The sequence below is a fragment of the Triturus cristatus genome, chromosome 6 (assembly GCF_964204655.1).
Source record: "Triturus cristatus chromosome 6, aTriCri1.1, whole genome shotgun sequence".
NCBI lineage: Eukaryota > Metazoa > Chordata > Amphibia > Caudata > Salamandridae > Triturus > Triturus cristatus.
Window position 1 is genome coordinate 102985040 of NC_140589.1, and position 18827 is coordinate 103003866.

Sequence of the window (18827 nt, forward strand, 5' to 3'; positions counted from 1 at the left end):
ACCAAAGGGGACTTGTATATTGGCACGTATGCTTTTGTCTAAAAAAAACCAAAACTATCATACCATGCATTTGACACGTATGGATGATTTTGGAGTATAATTGAAAATAAGATTGTTCCGGGCTTTTATGTACATCGTACAAACGATCTTTTTGTTTGTTTTCATCTGATTGTGCTTATTAATTACAGTCTGACTTTGCCGGGATTTTCTTGTCAGAAAGAAACGTTGTAATATTGCCATGTTGCCAAGACGTGAATACAAATACAGGACATTTAGAAGAATCGTGTCCGTGTTAATACTACTCGAGGTTTCTTAGTTACCCGTGGGTTTTACCTGTGCTGCCCCTGCCTCTTCTGACCCGGAGAGAGCTCTTTCTTACACGTCATTCCTACCGACGCTATGACTGCTGCAAGCCCCCGAATCCTGTTCTGCTATTGGGTGCCTGGCCAGGGCGGAAGGGACCATTTGTTCTCCGGAAATTGGACGGCATGTCAGGGTGACCGGTCCGTACAGCACAGATAACCTCGGTACTACCTTATCGGTAAGCACTGGCGCCGAAAACTGCGCCTACACGACAGGATCTCATGTGGTCTAGTTGTGAAAGTGTACGTTGTTCCTGCATTCTCTTGGTTTCTTTACAAAAGATTTTTTTATTTAAAAATAAAAGTTTCTGCTCAAGAACTTTCCCTGAAGGCGGCACATGTCCCTTTTGCTCCAAGTTCAGTAGTCTTCCTCTTTCCACTGTGAGATGTGTGAGCGCTATTTGTTGCTAATTGCGTGTTCTTGCAAAGTTGTAGCCGTTCCACATTTTTACATCTGAACGACATAACTGTCAACCGGTCGAACGTCAAGCAGCATTCCTAGCTTTTATTTACCATAGAGGACAGTTACACACCCTATAGTATCTGCTTTTCTGTGGGATCTTTGTGTTTACGTGTCTCTGGGTGGATGGACTACTTTGAACTGTCTCACGCCACGTGGGTGAATTGTTGTCCATTGCCTGTCTGGTCGCATTACGTTATGGTAGAAGGTCATATGGTCATCTGACCAACTTGCTAGCTTTCTCTTTGCCGAATGGCTATGTGGGGAGTGACTTGTACCATTTGATACGCACTGTTTGGTATATGGCTTAGGTGCAGTCTTGAGCGCCTAAGGGTGCGGCGGTTTGGGGGTTAATTCTCACAATCTTTTGGTTTATGTGGGGTGTCTGTTGTACTGTTGGGGTGAATCTGCCCTAGCATGTGTATGGGGCTACATGTTGGAAGTGAACTACCAGAGCTCCAATGCCTACAGAAAATATAATGCTAGAAATTAACAATGTCTACACAAATGTAAACTACAATGTAAACACTTCACAATTGAAAACAATAATACTAAACTGCAGGTAGTTGGTTCAGACTGTTAGCACTTGTGTTGTGATGGTACACTGGAAATCCGATGTGATTTAATGAACCAAAAATAGTTCGTGTTGCACTGGCAATCTTCCTACTGTTTTGTATCACAATTGTCCAGGGAAGAGTAGCAGCATCAACGAAAGCACAACTAGATTTCAAGCTGCCCATTTTCCAGCGACCGAAATCATATGGCGAATTCGGCTTGGCCAGCTCCTCGCAGTGGGGATTTTCCAGACCTTATGTCTCTTTGTCTTCAAGCAACATTAATAGTGTTGGCGGGATTTCTACCCGCTGATTACACCTGGAAGAGATTTAAACAATATTCTTCTTGTAAAGCGTTATGGTGCAGGCTCCATATCTGGTGGATTCTTTTTTACATATCTACCATCAGTATACCACTGCTGTGAAGATCTGTAGACTGCTCAGCAACAAAACCATGTCGTTCTTTTCTGGCTACCTCAGGTTTCATGGTCCCTTCAAACGGCTAACTTGTGTCTGGTGTTTTTAACTCCCTGTCGGCATAAGGCAGTCAGGGAAGTGTTTCTCTACACTGGGTGAGAGCATAGGATTGTTTTGTTTCACAGCCAGACTAATCTTTACTCTCTGATTCTTAGCCAATTCAGAGCATAAGTTAGGGTTCCTAGAATGCCCTCTAGAATATCATTAGATTGTGACGGAACTCCCAAGTCGCTCCATACCCCTGTCCATCTCGCCCTTATGACCGCTCGGTATCCTCCTCCTCCCCAGAGTCCTTTTTGTTAGAACTAAATCTAATATGGATAAATCTTAAGATGTGAATATAGAACCTTTCTTTTCATCCCTCTCTCTAGGACATCGCAACTAAGTTCAATATACATTCTTACATTCTGAACTTTCTCTCCAACCCCCTGAACAGCGCTCCGAGGCATTGTTTCCCTTCCTAAAGCAACGATCCCGCCACCCGATTACAAGCAGATTCCTGGAAATAAATTTGACCCGTATCCGATTGAGCTTTGCGGAGATATCCGTGCATACCGCAAAATCGGCACCACCGGGCTCGTCTGTCCCAAGAAAGCGGAGTAGTTGAAGAACAGCACCTTCTCTCACCATGAGGGCAGTGATCCTTCAAGAGTGACACGGCTGAGGTGCAGTGTGAAGCCCACCGGTACGGAGGGGGTGCGCCCAATGCTGGGAGGAGACAACAACGATCCCGGGAGGATCCCGCTCGCCATTGCTGACACTCACCGCGAGACGAAACACGGTGTGCGGGGGCATTAACATCACCGGAGTCCCAATGGTGAGGCTGTGGACTCCCGACACTGTCCTCCTTAGACTATTATGGCATTTAAATCAATACTATCCAAGAGCCCTTTTAGGTCTCGCCTGGCTATCGCGTAAGCGATCGCTCATTAGGTCTCGCCTGGCTATCGCGTAAGCGATTGCTCAGCGAGACTTATGTAGGGGCTTCCGAAAATGCTCCCAAAGGCTTCCCAGGCGGATCGGGTGGCGGTTACGCGCACAACCACACGCATTCCATTTGCCATCAGCTACTTCCTGCACCGCCTCACGCATTCAGAGAGATTTAGTAAGGGGCACAAGACCTTAGGAATGCGGTTTATGGCCAGTGCATCTGAGGCATTCAAGCGCGAAGCTGGCATCTGGCATTGGACTTGAAAGCAGCAGACTTACAATGCCAATAGCTCAAACTCTTATAAATGCGAGACCTATTGCATTGCAAATGCTTGTTTTGAAAAGCGCCTGACCCCAACATGGCGCCTGCTGAAGATCGTCGCTGGGGGTTCAAAGCAATTAGCATCTACAGCGTAGAGGCTGCACAGTTGATTGAAACAACAGCTCAGGAGTCAAGGGAAGACCTCGATTAGCGTCATAAGCAACCGAGAGGGATACTGGAGCCCCCCCGCCTGATCCTACTATGGCGGCCGCCTCTCCCCCTGACAGCTATAATGCTGAAATACTCTCCTACTTGGGAGGCAAGCAAACACTGGCTCTGGCCTCAAGTTGCTCCATTGCACAACAAACACCTCCCCTCCCCCTTTTGAGGGAAAGACACAAATGGGGACCAGCTTAATTTAACTTTAAGGTTAAAATCCCTTGCCTGGCCCCAAGATGGATGCCACAGTGAACCCTATTGCATCGTGCTACTACTCTGAGAAATAACCGGACATCAACCAGACCTCGAACCCATCCCCCAACCGGCCCACCCATCAGAATACTTAATCTATGAACTTACCTCTGACCGTGGAACCAAAGCTTTTTGGCCGATCTCCGGTGGAGCTACCTGATAGCTATAGAGGAGATGGGCTGTGGTCTACCCCCTCGGCCGTCACCAACCCAGCCAGACTTTGGGCAGACCTTACTTCGTCTCTCTGTTGTATTCTCCCTCCTACCCCACCCCCTTTCACCTCTACGCTTCATTTATCCTGTCCTCTATGCTCTTTAAATGTTTTCCCGTTGAGACCTAGCTATTTGGCTGATGCCCGGTGGAGCTACCTGATGGCTTTAGAGAAGATGGGCTGTGGACTTCCCCCCTCGGCCGTCACCTACCCAGCAGGGGTTTGGGCAAACCCTCCTTCGTCTCTCCATCCTAATTTCTAATTTCTAATTTAAAACATTTATAGAGCGCAGCGTGCACCGAACGGTTTCTTGGCGCTGATAAAGGGTAATGGCTACAGAGACAAAGCGTGAACCGATGGTAGACCCGGGAAGGGAAGATTACGCATGGAAAGCCTGTTTAAAAAGAAACGTTTTTAGATCCTTACGGAAGGATACATAATGGGTAGCCGCACGGAGGTGGTCTGGGAGGGAGTTCCAAAGAGTGGGGGCCAGGGTGGAGAAGTTGGACCCACCCCACTTTTTGCATCTGAAGCGTGGGATTTGAAGGAGGGACTTGGTGGAGGAACGAAGTTCTCTGGGGGGTACATATTCTTTTAATAATGAGGAAATGAAGGCGGGGGCGGTGCCTTGACGGGCTTGGAATACCATGCAGGCGGTTTTAAACAGAGAACGTTCCTTAACAGGGAGCCAGTGGAGCTCCCTGAGGAGGGGTGTGGAGTGATGATAGCGAGGGAGACCAAAGACCAGCCGGGCAGCTTGGTTTTGAACCAACTGTAGCCTCCTAAGATTGTATGCCGTTGTAAAGAGCGTTGGCATAATCCAGCCGTGATATCACTAAAGCGGCCATGATCATTTTGAGTGCCTGAGGGGAAAAGAAACGGGCGACAGTGCGAATAGTACGGAGGGTGAGGAAGCAGGAAGAAACTACAGAACTAATTTGAGAGTGAAGGGTGAGCTGATTATTCATTTTGACCCCTAGTGTTTTGACCGTGGTAGAAGGGGTGGGGGCGGGACCAAGGGTTGAGGGCCAGAAGAGAGAGTTCCAGGGACTGGAAGAGCCTCCGGTAAGAACCAACTCGGTTTTATCCGGGTTCAATTTGAGATGGTTGTGGTTCATCCAGTCCCTGATAAATGACATAGTGTGCTGGAATCTGGAGACAGAGAGGGGAGAAGAGGATAGGTCAAAGATGAGCTGGAGGTCATCCGCGTAATTATACACGGTGACCTCCAGCTGCTGAAGAGCAAAGATGAGGGGGAAGATGTAAAGATTAAATGGTAGGGGAGACAGAGAAGAACCCTGGGGGACACCACACGTGACGGGGAGTGGGGTGGTTGTGAAGTCTCCTAGTCGGACCGCCTGGGTGCGGTCCCTCAGGAAGGAGGAAAGCCCCACCAGGGCTGATCCCTCAATTCCAGCCGCCTTGACACGGGACAATAAGATGGTATGGTCTACCGTGTCAAATGCGGCGGAGAGATCGAGGAGTACCAGCACCTGGTGTTTGTTGTTATCCATACCCTTCCTGAGGTTGTCTAGGACTGATACCACGACTGATTCAGTCGAGTGCCTAGGTCGAAAGCCAGCCTGGCGGGAAGCCAGTCCCCCATTGGCCTCTACGTGGGTGCTGAATACCGCGGTGACATAGCGCTCCAGCACCTTGCCCAGATAGGGCAGCAGGGAAATGGGGCGGTAATTTGCTGAGATGGATGGGTCAGCGCCAGGCTTCTTTAGAATGGGCACTATGGTGGCTGATTTGAGCGTAGGGGTCACTACTCCCTGCGCTAAAGAGCTGTTAAGGAAGGTGATGGGAGGTTCAGGACAAGAGGAATAGATTTGTTGGAGGACTCGCGCCGGACAGATGTCAGCCGGAGAGCCTGATTTTACTTTGGGAAGTATCTCCAGGAATACCTCTTCAGTGAGGGGAGGGATGGAAGTAAGACAGTTTTGAATAGTGGGAGGAGAAGGGTCAACAAAAGCAGGGGAGGGAGGGGGGATGTTGGCCTTAATGGTAACAATCTTATCAAGAAAGTAGGTGTTTAGTTGGTTACATAGAGGCTGGGATGGGGGGATTTGAGGTGAGGCCCTGTCGGAGTAGGCTAGGTCCTGCACTATGCTGAAGATCTCCCTAGATTTATTTTCAGCAGACAAAATTCTTGTAGAAAAATAAGAAGTTTTGGCAGCAAGGATTGCAGTCTTGTAGTGGGCGAGTGATGTCAGATAAAGGGTTTTAAGTGAGGGACAGTAATTTTTCCTCCAGTGCCTTTCTGCCTGACGAGCGGACAGTTTTAATTCTTATAGGTGGTCATTGAACCACCTGTTAGACTCCTTGGGTCGCCGGGCGGAGATGCGACGCAGGGGAGCCACTGAGTCACAACCCATAGTCATCCAGGTGTTGATGATGTTGGCTTGAGAGTCGGACGGAAGACCAGAGAGGGATGGGATAGTATTCCGAAGGTGGGACGTCAAGGTAGGAAAGTCAACTCTGTTCCAATTTCGCGCCCAGGTATTTTTGGCGTGGGGAACTTTGGGCACCGAGTTGGGAGAGATAGAGAAGGAGATAAGGGCATGATCGGACCAAGGACAGGGGGAAACCGTCACCGGGGAGACTGGAAGGTTAAGGGACCAGACCTGGTCAAGTATGTGACCGTGAGAGTGAGTGGAGACAGAGACGTGCGACATAAAATTTAGAGATGTGAGGGACTCAGTAAATTCTTTCGAGGCTGTGCACTCAGAAGGGTCCGAGGGCCAGTAATTGAAATCCCCTAATACCAAGACCGATGCATAGTTGACCACCATGTTGGCTAGTAGGTCTTGAAAAGCCGGCAAAAATAGGGGCGAAGGCTTGGGAGGACGGTACATTAGGAGACAGGTGATGGGGGGGGAAAAGGCGAGGGAGCGAGCTGTAAGAAATTCAGTGGAAGGAATGGGGGTCGAGGGAATGGTTTGAAACTTTAGTTCCGATCGAGCGATTATCGCCACTCCACCACCAGCCCTGCCTGCCGAATGGTCAGCCCGTAAGGCCACATAGGAGGGGGGGAGGGTAGCCAAGAGAACGGGGAGGGAGGAGTCGCAAAACCAGGTTTCGGTCAAGAGCAATAAGTCAGGCTTCTCAGAGTCGAGCAAGACAAAGAGCTCATGATGGTGCTTGACCGCTGACCTGGTGTTAAGTAAAAGAATGGATAGTGACGGAGTGGGAGGGAGAGGGTCGGGTGGGCGAGGGCATTGTGGGGAAGAGGCGGGCAAAGAAAACGGTGGAGTAGGAGTGGAAGAAGGTACAAGACCTAATGAGGTAATGTGCCTACAGACACAATCCGAGAGTGGCCAATGGCCTTGGAGGGTGGTAAGCTCCTCAGAGGAGTAAGAGATGAATTTGGCATGGAGTCGTGCCCCTAGCCCCGTCCGGCCGCGGACGGGCGCAGACGGGCTTGCCTTAGGCGCGCCTTCGGCGCGCAAACGGCGCGCCCGCTGCGCACGTCCGCTGCGCGTTCTGTAGTTGCACATTTAATATAGGAGGTCTTAAGGGCGGGAAGGGGGCGTGGCCTAGCGGTGGGCGTGGCCAGCGGCGAAGGAGGCCGGTGTAAGGGGTCACGTGAGCGCTAGATCAGCTCCGTGATATCCTAAAGTGCCAGAGTGCTGTACAAAGTTAAAAAACAGTTTTAAAAGGTGAGCAGGTCTAATTATAGCAGCAACAGCGTCTACTCCCGGCTTTTCGCCTCAGGAGCCAACCCACTCCATCCTATCTCCCTCCTACCCCTTTACACCACCCCCTTACCCTTTTACACCACCCCCTTACCCTTCTAAGCTCCATTTATCTTGTCTTCTACGCGCCTTAAATGTTTTGCTAATAACTGATGTAACTTGTAACTTATGTAATTTTGTGGAACCTTATGTAAAGCGCTCTGATACCTCCGGGTCTAGCCAGCGCTATATAAAACTCAAATCAATAAAAAAAAAAAAAATTCTTAGCCCATCTGGTGTTCTATTCAGAGAATTATGCTAAAGGGGGCTGGAACCAAGTAGATTGGCATTTACCATTTTGTGTATGCTTTTCTTATATTTATTGTTTTTGTAACGCTGTACTGACCGTCGTGCAGTAGTCTAGGAGCACTTTGGGGCATGGTTACATAGGGAGGGATTAACAAACTGCACTGGCGGAACCCGGTGGTGGAGAAACAGTCCATCATCCAGCAGTGATGGACAGTGCCTAAAGATACCGTGCTGTAAAGTATGTCACTAACATGGTGGCACATTTCAATAAATGGAAAATTTAAGAATCAATACAATGTCTGGCAGTATATAAATGTCCTCAAACTTTTATTTTCCTTTTTTTTTTTTTTAACAACTACAGACCAATGTTTTATATTGAAATCACCAGGGCGTTTATGTCTGCAGTCCTGCACAATGTTTGCCTCACAGGCATAATCAAAAGTTTATATTGCCTAAATTGTTGAGATCCGTTTTATTTATAGCAGAGCAAGATTAAAAAAATTATCATTCAACTTTGGAATTATTGATAGGCAGGATAAGTAACACAGTCTTCCTTGGCATGTTTATGCCTGTGTGAGCGATAGAGAAAGTTACAGTGTAAGTAAGAAAAATGATAAGAGAAATATTCAGAAGCATCGTGAAATACCGAAGGTGAGGTAAAGGCCTGTGAGCTACCTTTATAAAGCTATCTAGGAAACTCGGGACTGGCATCCCTCACCCTGGGCATGCATTACTCAGTGTACCTCCATTCTGACCTGCACCGTGAACTGCTGTCGCAGTACTGACAAATGTAGAGGCGCTCATGTCACACCTCTACATTTTCAGTAACACACCATCATCGAAAGCCAGCTGTCACTATTAAACAAGAATATAACTTTAACAAAATAAATCTTTATTGTTTTGTAAGCTTTACAGTTTGACTTCCAGCAATTGAAACATCTCCATGAGGCAGTTTTTTTAAGCAGTCCCCATCAAACTCCATGCCCTTCTCGCACGTGAACAACAATTGAGTGTCGTCCGCGTATGACACTATTTTAGCGCCATACTTCTCATCGAGAAGGGCAAGAGGGGCTATGTACAGATTAAGCAGCGTGGGTCTAAGAATAGATCCTTGTGGGACCCCACATTCAAGGAGGGGATTTCAGCTGAAAAAGGGGGTGTCCAGACTGTTTGAGAACGGTTGCTAAGAAAAGATCTCATCCATTTCAGTACCGAGCCTCCAAGCCCGCCCTCCTCCAGTCTTTGTAATAGACGCTTGTGAGGGATGGTATCGAAGGCCGCGGAGAGATCAAGAAGCACCAGAACTGCGCTACCACCCCTATCCAATGTGGTTTTAACTGTCTCGGCCACCTCCAGCAGGGCCGTTTCAGTGCTGAAGTTGGTTCTGAAACCTGACTGACTGGGGTGAAGAAGGTTATTGGCCTCAACAAAATTTGTGATAACTTCATTCACAAATTTCTCCAAAACTTTGGAAAAAAAGGGCAGACGGGAGATCGGCCTATAATTACTTACATCATCTGGGTCAGCCGTGTTTTTTTAAAAAAGAGGTAGGATTTTAGCGCTTTTCCAAACTTGAGGCATAAGGCCCTCCCGCAGAAGAGAATTTAAAATAGAGTTTACACTAGGATTAATCACTTCTGCTATAGACGACAGAACTTTTGCCGGACAAGGATCTGAGGGTGAGCCAGACTTGAGATTTTTCATGAGAGAGAGAGAGAATGACTGAGACTAATGTTAGGGATTTGCAGGAGACCTGCATCTCGGCTGTGGTCAACTACCACCCCCTCACAGGGTTTAGCCTTAAAAGAATTCTGGATACCCAAGATTTTGTCGTGGAAAAAACTAGCCACCTGCTTAGTCTAGTCACTAGTGGGAGTGAACGGGCGACTAACAGAAGAAGGGGAAGAAAAACCCTTCACAATAGCGAAAAGTTCCAGACTCCTGTTAGCCGCCTGTTCAATTTTAGTCGTAGAAACATTTTTTTTTTCTCCTCTCGAACTTTATTATAATGTTCTTTTAAAGCTTGGCTATAAGTGGCTTTATCCACAGGACTGTAATGTCTTCGCCATATCCGTTCCAAATGTTTACAAGCACTTTTACTGGTTTTTAAAGCGGTTGTAAACCAGGGGGCTGAAACTCTAGTGAGTTTTGCTGCCTTCATTGTAGAGGGGGCCAAATTCTGCGCCTGCTGATTTAGCCAATTCTCCAGGGAAAGCACATCCTCTTCAGGCTGACCACTAAGAAGGAGAGGGCATTGGCACAGGGCACTCTGTATTGCCTCTGGTAAAATCAAATGAAAAGGTCTAAAACTACTGCGGAGAAGAGATTTGCCCATGGGATCCGATTATTCAGGATCCTTTCTGATGCTAAAATTTATTAAGAAGTGGTCCGACCACGTTAAGGCACAAAAACTTGATCTAAAGTGTGCCCTTTTTCATTTGTAGGTTGTTTTAAGGTACGAAATAAAGTTAAAATATATCAAGGGAATCATACAATTTTATAGTGTCTGGATCCTGTGCGTTATCCATATGGATATTGAAATCGCCCAGAAGAAAACCCTATCTATGATTGGCAGCAATAAACGCAGATGCCTGACCTATAGACTCGAGAAACTTTCCGGCCGGGCCGGGAGGCCGATAAATCAGAGCCCCGGCAATCGTCTGATGAGCCGAGAAATTCAAAAGGAATCCCAACTCTACGCGCCATCTAAACCTGGTAGTGATAAGGGGATGCAGCTATAAGAGCTCCTAAAAATTATAGCTAAGCCACTACCCTTGTGTTGTCGGAGATGGTTGCCTCTATCTTCAGCCGCCTCTGGGCTTGTGTTGTCAGAGATGGTTCCCTCCATCCTCTGCTGCCTCTGGGCTTGTGTTGTCAATCAATCAATCATAACATTTGTAAAGCGCACTACTTACCCGTGAGGGTCTCAGGGCGCTGGGGGGTGAGGGATGCTGCTACTGCTCGAAAAGCCAGATCTTGAGGAGTCTTTTGAAGGTCAGCAGGTCTTGGGTCTGCCGTAGGTGGGTGGGAAGGGTGTTCCAGTACTTGGTGGCGAGGTGGATAAACGATCTGCCGCCGGAGGTCGCTCTTCGGATGCGGGGGACCGTGGCAAGGGCTAGGTCGGGGGAGCGGAGCTGGCGAGTGGGGGTGTAGAAGCTTGAATCGTCTGTTGAGGTAAGCTGGTCCAGTGTTGTGGAGTGCCTTGTGTGCGTGGGTGAGGAGCTTGAACGTTATCCTCTTGTTGATGGGGAGCCAGTGCAGGTCTCTCAGGTGGGGTGTGATGTTGCTGCGGCGAGGATCAGGCGTGCAGAGGCGTTCTGGATGCGTTGCAGCCATCTCAGGAGTTTGGCCGAGGCTCCTGCATAGAGGGCGTTTCCGTAATCCAGTCTACTGCTGACGAGGGCCTGGGTGACCGTTCTTCTCGTTTCGGTGGGGATCCACTTGTAGATTCTGCGAAGCATGCGGAGGGTGTTGAAGCATGAGGAAGAGACGGCGTTGACCTGCTTAGTCATGGAGAGGATGGAGTCGAGGATGACCCCTAGGTTGCGTGCGTGGTCGGTGGGTGTTGGGGCTGTTCCCAGTGCGGTTGGCCACCAGAAGTCATCCCAGGCCGAGGGGGTGGATCCGAGGATGAGGACCTCCGTCTTGTCCGAGTTCAGCTTCAGTTGGCTGTTCCTCATCCATTCGGCGACAGCCTTTGTTCCTTCGTGAAGGTTGGTTCTGGACGAGTGGTGCCATGTAGATGTTGAACAGCGTTGGGCTGAGGGATGAGCCTTTGGGTACGCCGCAGATGATCTCGGTGGCTTCGGAGCGGAAGGGGGGGGAAGGGGGACTCTGTGTTTTGCCGGCGAGGAAGGAGGTGGTCCAGTCCAAGGCCTTCTCTTGGATCCCGGCGTTGTGGAGGCGTGTTCGTAGTGTGCGGTGGCAGACCGTGTTGAAGGCGGCTGACAGGCCCAGAAGGATGAGGGCCGCTGTTTTTCCGTTGTCTAGCAGGGTCCTGATGTCATCGGTGGCGGCGATGAGGGCAGTTTCGGTGCTGTGGTTGCTGCGGAACCCGGATTGGGAAGGGTCCAGGATGCTGTTCTCCTCGAGGTAGTGGGTCGTTTGTTTGACGGTCTTCTTGATGACCTTCGCCGGGAACGGGAGCAGGGAGATGGGCCGGAAATTCTTGAGGTCCTTCGGGTCCGCCTTGGGTTTCTTGAGTAAGGCGTCTATCTCGGCGTGCTTCCAGCTCTTCAGGAAGGTTGCTGTCTCGAAGGAGATGTTGATGTCTTTCTGGAGATGGGGTGCGATGGTTGTGCTGGCTTTGTTGAAGATGTGGTGTGGGCAAAGCCTTATGCCTGGTCCACAAGGCTGTCCACAATAGGGGGTCAGAAGGCATTAACAAAATGTTTCAAAGATACTTTCCCGGCAAGGGCTTGAGATCTGCAAGCAAGAACCTGGTAACTGTTCCCAGGGTCAGGAAAGCTAGGTGGGGGGGCAGGGCTTTCTCGCTGATAGGGGCCAATTTATGGAATTCACTTTGCTCCCCAATTGCCACTCTGGAAACTCACTCCATATTCCACAAAGCCTTGAAGAACTGGCTTTTTACTTGTCCTAACATCTAAGCCCTGAAATCCCCGGACATCTCTTACCTTGATCTCTTTCCGCAGCGCCTTGATGCCCCTGGGCTAAGTTCACGCACTATAAAATGTATATTCATTCATTCATGGGTCTAACGGAGATCCGGAGTGGATGGTGTTCATTGTCTTGATGGTGTCGTCGTCGGACATGTTGGTCCAGGCGGTTGGTGCGGATGGTGGTCGTGGGGGCGGAGGTCTCGGTGGTTGTCAGGGCAGGCTTGGCGTTGAAGCTGTCGTGGATGTCTGCGATCTTGCGGTGGAAGAAGGTGGCCAGCGAGTCGCACAGGTTTTGCGAAGGTGGGTCGTCGTTGGTGTTGGAGCTGGGGTTGGAGAGTTCCTTCACGATGTTGAAGAGCTCTTTGCTGTTGTGTGCGTTATTGTCTAGGCGGTCTTTGGAGGAGGCCCTTTTGGCAGATCTGATGAGGTGATGGTGTCTGAGGGTGGTGCTCTTGTGGGCTGCGTAGCTGTCCGATGTTTGTTCACGGAGCCAGTTCTTCTCCAGTTTTCGGCAGGTTCACTTGGAGGTCTGGCTTTCTTACTGGTGTGAATGTTGGAGGGTCTCTTGAATGGGGCGATGGTGTTGGCGCAGTTGTCGATCCACTGTCTGAGGTTGCCGGCGGCGGTGTCTGGGTCGGTGGGGTTAGTGGGTGGGCTCTGGGCGAGCGAGGTGTTTAGCTGGTCTTCGGTGAATTTGCTCCAGCAGCGGCGAGGCATCTGTTGGGTGCGGTGGTGCGTGGTGGGCTTCTTGAACGTGAAGTGGATGCAGCGGTGGTCGGTCCAGTGGAGGTCGGTGGTGTAGTTGAAGGAGACGTGGGGGTTTGCGGAGAAGATGGCGGAGTGGGTGGGTGTTGTGACAAGTTGTCTGAGTCCGAGGTTGGCTAGGTTGTCGATCAGGGTGGTGGAGTTGGTGTCGTCGTTGTTCTCGAGGTGGAAGTTCAGGTCACCAAAGAGGATGTAGTCCGTGGAGGTGAGGGCGTGTGTGCTTACGATGGAGTCGCTGAACTGTGGTCTAGGTCCGGGGGTCTGTAGACAAGGGTTCCTCTGAGTGTGGTGTTGTGGTCGGTGTGGATCAGGAAGTGCAGGTGTTCGGCGGTGCTGAGGGTGTCGTCGGTGTTGATCGAGACTCTGACAGTGTTCCTGTGGACAATGGCGATTCCTCCTCCTACTCCGTTGGTGCGGTCCCTGCGGGTGATCTTGTAGCCTTCTGGGACGGCTATGACGATGTCGGGTGTCGAGGCGGGGTTCAGCCAGGTCTCCGTCAGGAAGGCGACGTCTGGGGAGGTTGAGTCGAGTAGGTCCCAGGGTTCAACAGCGTGTTTGCGGGCGGAGCGGGTGTTGAGGAGGATGCATCTGAGGTAGTTGGGTTCTTTCCAGGTTGGCGGTTTGGCAGGGCGGATGCCGAAGAAGCTGCAGTTCCGGCAGGTGAAAGGTCCGTGGGTGCGTTTCGGTGCGGCCAGGAAGCAGGTGTGTAGTCGTCCGGTGTTGAGTGCGTGGAGGGTGCTGGGATCGTAGCGTTGACCTGCATCGTGGCGGTAGCGGGGGCCAGGGGTTCTGGCGCTGTCGCAGATGGGCTTGCCTTAGGCGCGCCCACTCCATATAAGGGGAGTTGGGAGAGAGGAGCAGCTGGGAGGCGGGAGCGGGGTGGCGAATGGGAGAACAGGGCAGGGACGTAGCGGGAAAAGAATGGGTGACAGATGGCGTGGGGGAACAGAAGGCAAGTGGGGCACAAAGACTAGCAGGAGAGGAAAAGGAAATTAGGCAGGTGACAGCAGGAAAATACAGTCAAGCAGTCAGCAAAATAAGAAGCAGGTAAACAGGCAGTGCAGCAAGATGAACAGCAAAATAAACACCAGTACACCGAGGCTGTACAGCGGTGTGGAGAGCAACCTGCCTGCGAGCGGGGTCAAAGTTGGTTGCCTCCATCCGCCGCCTCTGGTCTTGTGTTGTCAGAGATGGTTGCCTCCATCCTCTGCTACCTCTGGCCTTGTGGTGTCAGAGTGGGTTGCCTCTCTCGGTTCATTGCTCAGTGGGTCCCTGTCTCATCTCTAGCTCGTGCGTTTGCCAAGTCACTTTAACAGTCTGAAAGGTGGATCAAGGCAAAGGCCGCTTCTCTGTTATTTTCCATCAATAATGTTTTTTTCCCTGCTGTGTCATTACTCTGTTTTCTGCGGATAGTTCACAGTCCAGTGGGCTCTGTAGCCAGCAATTTACGAGCTCTTGTTTGAGGAGTATTTTTTCGACACAAGTCTTGTGTAGAGCATCTCAGGTTATCAGCGAAGCCGCCCCTCCTCCTGTGTGGCAAAGAGCAAGAGCTGTAAAAATATACTTTGTCATGTGCGCTCGATAAAAGTGTCAGTGACACTTGTTGCAGTCAAATTTAGGGCTATAAACTGAACCCGCTTGTAAATTGACAGTAAGCTCAATATGCAGTTTAATACATATGTGTAAGGCTGTCGTGGGTCAGATTTTGCAGAGCTCTGGTTCACTCGGAAGCAGTTCTTGTATGTTTGCAGAATCCCCGGCCTCAGAGCATGTGGCGCTAAATTCACTCACACGGACAGGACACTGTTTCCGGTTCATGCCTGGTTCAACGATCTTCTGCATTCTGGGCGCTGTGCTTTTGGCTCGTATCATTAGATCCTGTTGGGAATCCTGGACTGCAAACTCGGAGTTATCTTGCACAGTTTTTGTGTAGCGCATTGTTCGCCAATTAATCGACCTCTTGGCGCTGTAGATGACTTGTTGAAGTTGCTCTTTTCAGTCAGTGTCCTCATTTAGTCACAATGCCGTCTATCCTGCTAATATGGAGCAATCTGGCAGTTCTAGGTGAAGTATTACTCCAGGTTACGAGATCCGATACATTATATGACTACTGTGTAATGCTGCTGTGTGTTTCTTTCAAATAAAGGTGAAGTGGTGCACCCACAAAAAAAAGTCCGCGAATCTTCAAATATGTTGTTAGAAAATTATTTTTTCCTCTTTATTTAATTCCACTTTCAAAATATATATGGACCAGCAACCAAAGACATACAGCCAAAGCGTTTCATTCAGTATACATTGAACTTCATCAGGGCTTTATTGATCTTGTTCTGTAATAATTGTTACTCCTTAAGTTGGTGTTAGTAATGTATATTAAACCATATGTTTCTTTCCATCTTTGAGTTATTTGCCAAGTCGTGCAGGCTCCACAGATAAAAAAAAATAAAAAGAAGGGGGCACTGGTATTCCCCAAACAAAACATATTCGTATCGTGGCACTCAGTCCGCGTCCCGCCATCTAGTGTGTTTGTTTCAAACCTGGCACTGAAATATCTCTGCTCCAGTAGATGATGAGGGGGCACAACACATGTGGTAAGTCAACCAGAATAATGCAAATCGACAATAAGCCAGCTCCACATCAAACACCAATCCTTCTACTTAGTGCCAAATTTTTAACGGCCCTGCTCTTTAACTGAACACCAAAAATGACCAACCGCGCTCCTCAACACTAAACACAAATCCTGCTGCCCCAAACCCCTCCTCAACAATAAACCTCACTAACCTTGCTCCTTAACCCTAAACTTCACCAACCAGCATCTTAATACTAAACACCACTAACCCCAATCCTTACCACCAAAAAGCACCAATCCGACTATTTACCACCAACAAAACTCCAGTCCTGCTCTTTACACTAAACAACACCAGTCCCACTCCTCAACTTCAAATTTCACCAAGAGGAGGCCACCAGGATAGCCTATGTAACTAATACTACGTCCAGAGCTGTATAGCAAGTAAAACAATTTGGGAGAAGGACCCCTTAAAACTCAAGGGAAATAAGGTACTTTTAACCAGAAAAAAGAGAGAATTCCCTTGATTCTACAATTTGTAGAGCATAAAGTACTATGTCAGAAAAGTCTATATAAGAATTATTTTATTTAGGAAAATATTTTTCTCACTGTTTAAAACAAATAAAATCACAAAACATTTCATAATACTTCAAGTAAAATTATTAAAAAACATCCTACAGTACATATCAATCCAATCTAATTTTCATTGAACAACATAACACAATTGTGACCAGCATAATATGGAAACAGACAAAAATGTAAGATCCAATTACTCTTCTTTACAAATGCACATCACATTAGACTCAGAATCCCAGCTTCTTATACATTGATAAATCAGTATTTGGTTTGTCTGTATTGGTCCTTTGATTGTGCTTATCCACAGCGTCGACGCGTTTCGATGGCTTTAAACTGATAATGCCATCTTTATCAAGACAACATAATTCTGTCTCCCACCATAATTAGTATTATTCCTTTGGATGGGGTGAAGTTTATGCATACTCCTGGCTCTCTTATTCGCTTAAAGGACGGCAGGTTATGGCAACCTCACGTCCTTCTACCTTCATTATTTAATGGGTAGAGTATTCCACCTTATCACAATCTTTTGATCGTATTAGGAGACTTATTCTCTCTATTTATCATTCTTCCTTGGATTTGATAAGAAGTTCCCGCACCATGAGGCTTAAGTGCCTCTTCTTTGTACAGCGGGTCTTTGTTTCACTGTCTGTCCTCTGTCGTGTGGGTGTTCGGATCAGAGCAAAATCCTCTTTTAAAGATTGTGATAAGGTGGAATACTCTACCCATTAAATAAATAAAATAATTCTTATATAGACTTTTCTGACATAGTACTTTATGCTCTACAAATTGTAGAATCAAGGGAATTCTCTCTTTTTTCAAGAGCTGTATAGCTACACTTCTTTTTTGTGAAAATCCTGACACACAACAGATTATCCTAGATAGTCTAGCATCTGCTGCCTCTTGAGTGTGATTCTATGTTCTCTGACTGTGACATGGCAGCTGCCTAATCCATGCCCTTGTTTACACCTGACCTCATTCAATGCAGAAGAATAGCTAGATGCGACTCTTGTGCAGCCAGCACCAAGGGCCACTCACACGGCACCTCTCCAGTTAGTGCAAAGCACAGCTTGAGTGTCATAGTAACTGAGCTCCTCACATGCCACAATCTTTTCTCTCTCGCTTTCTCTCTCTCTCGCTTTCTCTCTCTCTCTTCTCTCTCGTTTTTCTCTCTCTCTCTCTCTCTCTCTCTCTCTCTCTCTCTCTCTCTCTCTCTCTCCTCTCTCTCTCTCTCTCTCTCTCTCTCTCTCTCTCTCTCTCTCTCTCTCTCTCTCTCTCTCTCTCTCTCTCTCTCTCTCTCTCTCTCTCTCTCTCTCTCTCTCTCTCTCTCTCTCTCGCTTTCTCTCTCTCTCGCTTTCTCTCTCTCTCGCTTTCTCTCTCTCTCGCTTTCTCTCTCTCTCGCTTTCTCTCTCTCTCGCTTTCTCTCTCTCTCTCTCTCTCCCTCTCTCTCTCTCTCTCTCCCTCTCTCTCCCTCTCCCTCTCTCTCCCTCTCCCTCTCTCTTTTATATATGCAACCAAAACCACCTAGATGGCAACATGTCATATATGTACTATGTAATGGCAGAAGCAATATGCATCCAGAGAGACATGTGGACTGCTCAATCAATCAATCAAGCATTTGTAGAGCGCGCTACTCACCCGTGAGGGTCTCAAGGCGCTGAGGGGAGGCAGCTACTGGTCGAACAGCCAGGTCTTGAGGAGTCTCCTGAAGGTCAGCAGGTCCTGGGTCTGCTGCAGGTGGGCGGGAAGGGTGTTCCAGGTCTTTGCAGCGAGGTTCGGTGAAGGATCTTCTGCCTGCAGTCGTTCGGCGGGTGCGTGGGACGGTGGCGAGTGCGAGGTCGGCGGTTCGGGGTGTAGAAGGACAGTCGTTCGTTGAGGTATGCTGGTCCGACATTGTGGAGTGCCTTGTGAGCATGGGTGAGGAGTTTGAAGGTGATCCTCTTGTTGACCAGGAACCAGTGCAGATCTCTAAGGTGGGCGGTGATGTGGCTGTGGCGAGGGAGTCAGAGGATGAGGCGTGCGGAGGCATTTTGTATGCGTTGGAGTCTCTTCTGGAGTGTAGCCGTGGTTCCTGCGTAGAGTGCGTTGCCGTAGTCCAGCCTGCTGCTGACGAGTGCTTGGGTGACCGTTCTCCTTGTTTCGGTGGGGATCCATCTGTAGATCTTGCGGAGCATGCGGAGGGTGTTGAAGCAGGAGGAGACAGCGTTGACTTGCTGGGTCATAGAGAGCGTTGAGTCAAGGATGAACCCCAGATTGCGTGCATGGTTAGTGGGTGCCGGGGCAGCTCCCAGCGTGGTCTGCCACCAGGAGTGGTCCCATACAGAGGGGGTGGAGCCGAGGATGAGGACCTCCGTCTTGTCAGAGTTCAGTTGAAGGCGGCTGGTCTTCATCCAATTTGCGACAGCCTTCATTCCCTCGTGGAGGTTGGACTTGGCGGTGTTCGGGTCCTTGGTGAGGGAGAGGATCAGCTGGGTGTAGTTGGCGTACGAGACGATGTTGAGGTGGTGTGCTCTGACGATGTTGGGAGCGGTGTCATGTAGATGTTGAAGAGTGTCGGGTTGAGGGATGATCCTTGGGGTACGCTGCAGGTGATC

The 18827-nt window shown here is 49.0% G+C and overlaps 1 protein-coding gene across 1 annotated transcript in view; it reads left to right on the forward strand.

The window, feature by feature from the left end:
* The first annotated feature begins 405 nt into the window (after window positions 1–405).
* The window catches only part of MRPL14 (mitochondrial ribosomal protein L14), a 54206-nt gene continuing 35784 nt past the window's right edge, over window positions 406–18827 (forward strand). The window contains exon 1 of the mRNA XM_085610289.1: window positions 406–541. The gene's annotated coding sequence lies outside the window, so the exon portion shown is untranslated. The remainder of the gene's footprint in view (window positions 542–18827) is intronic.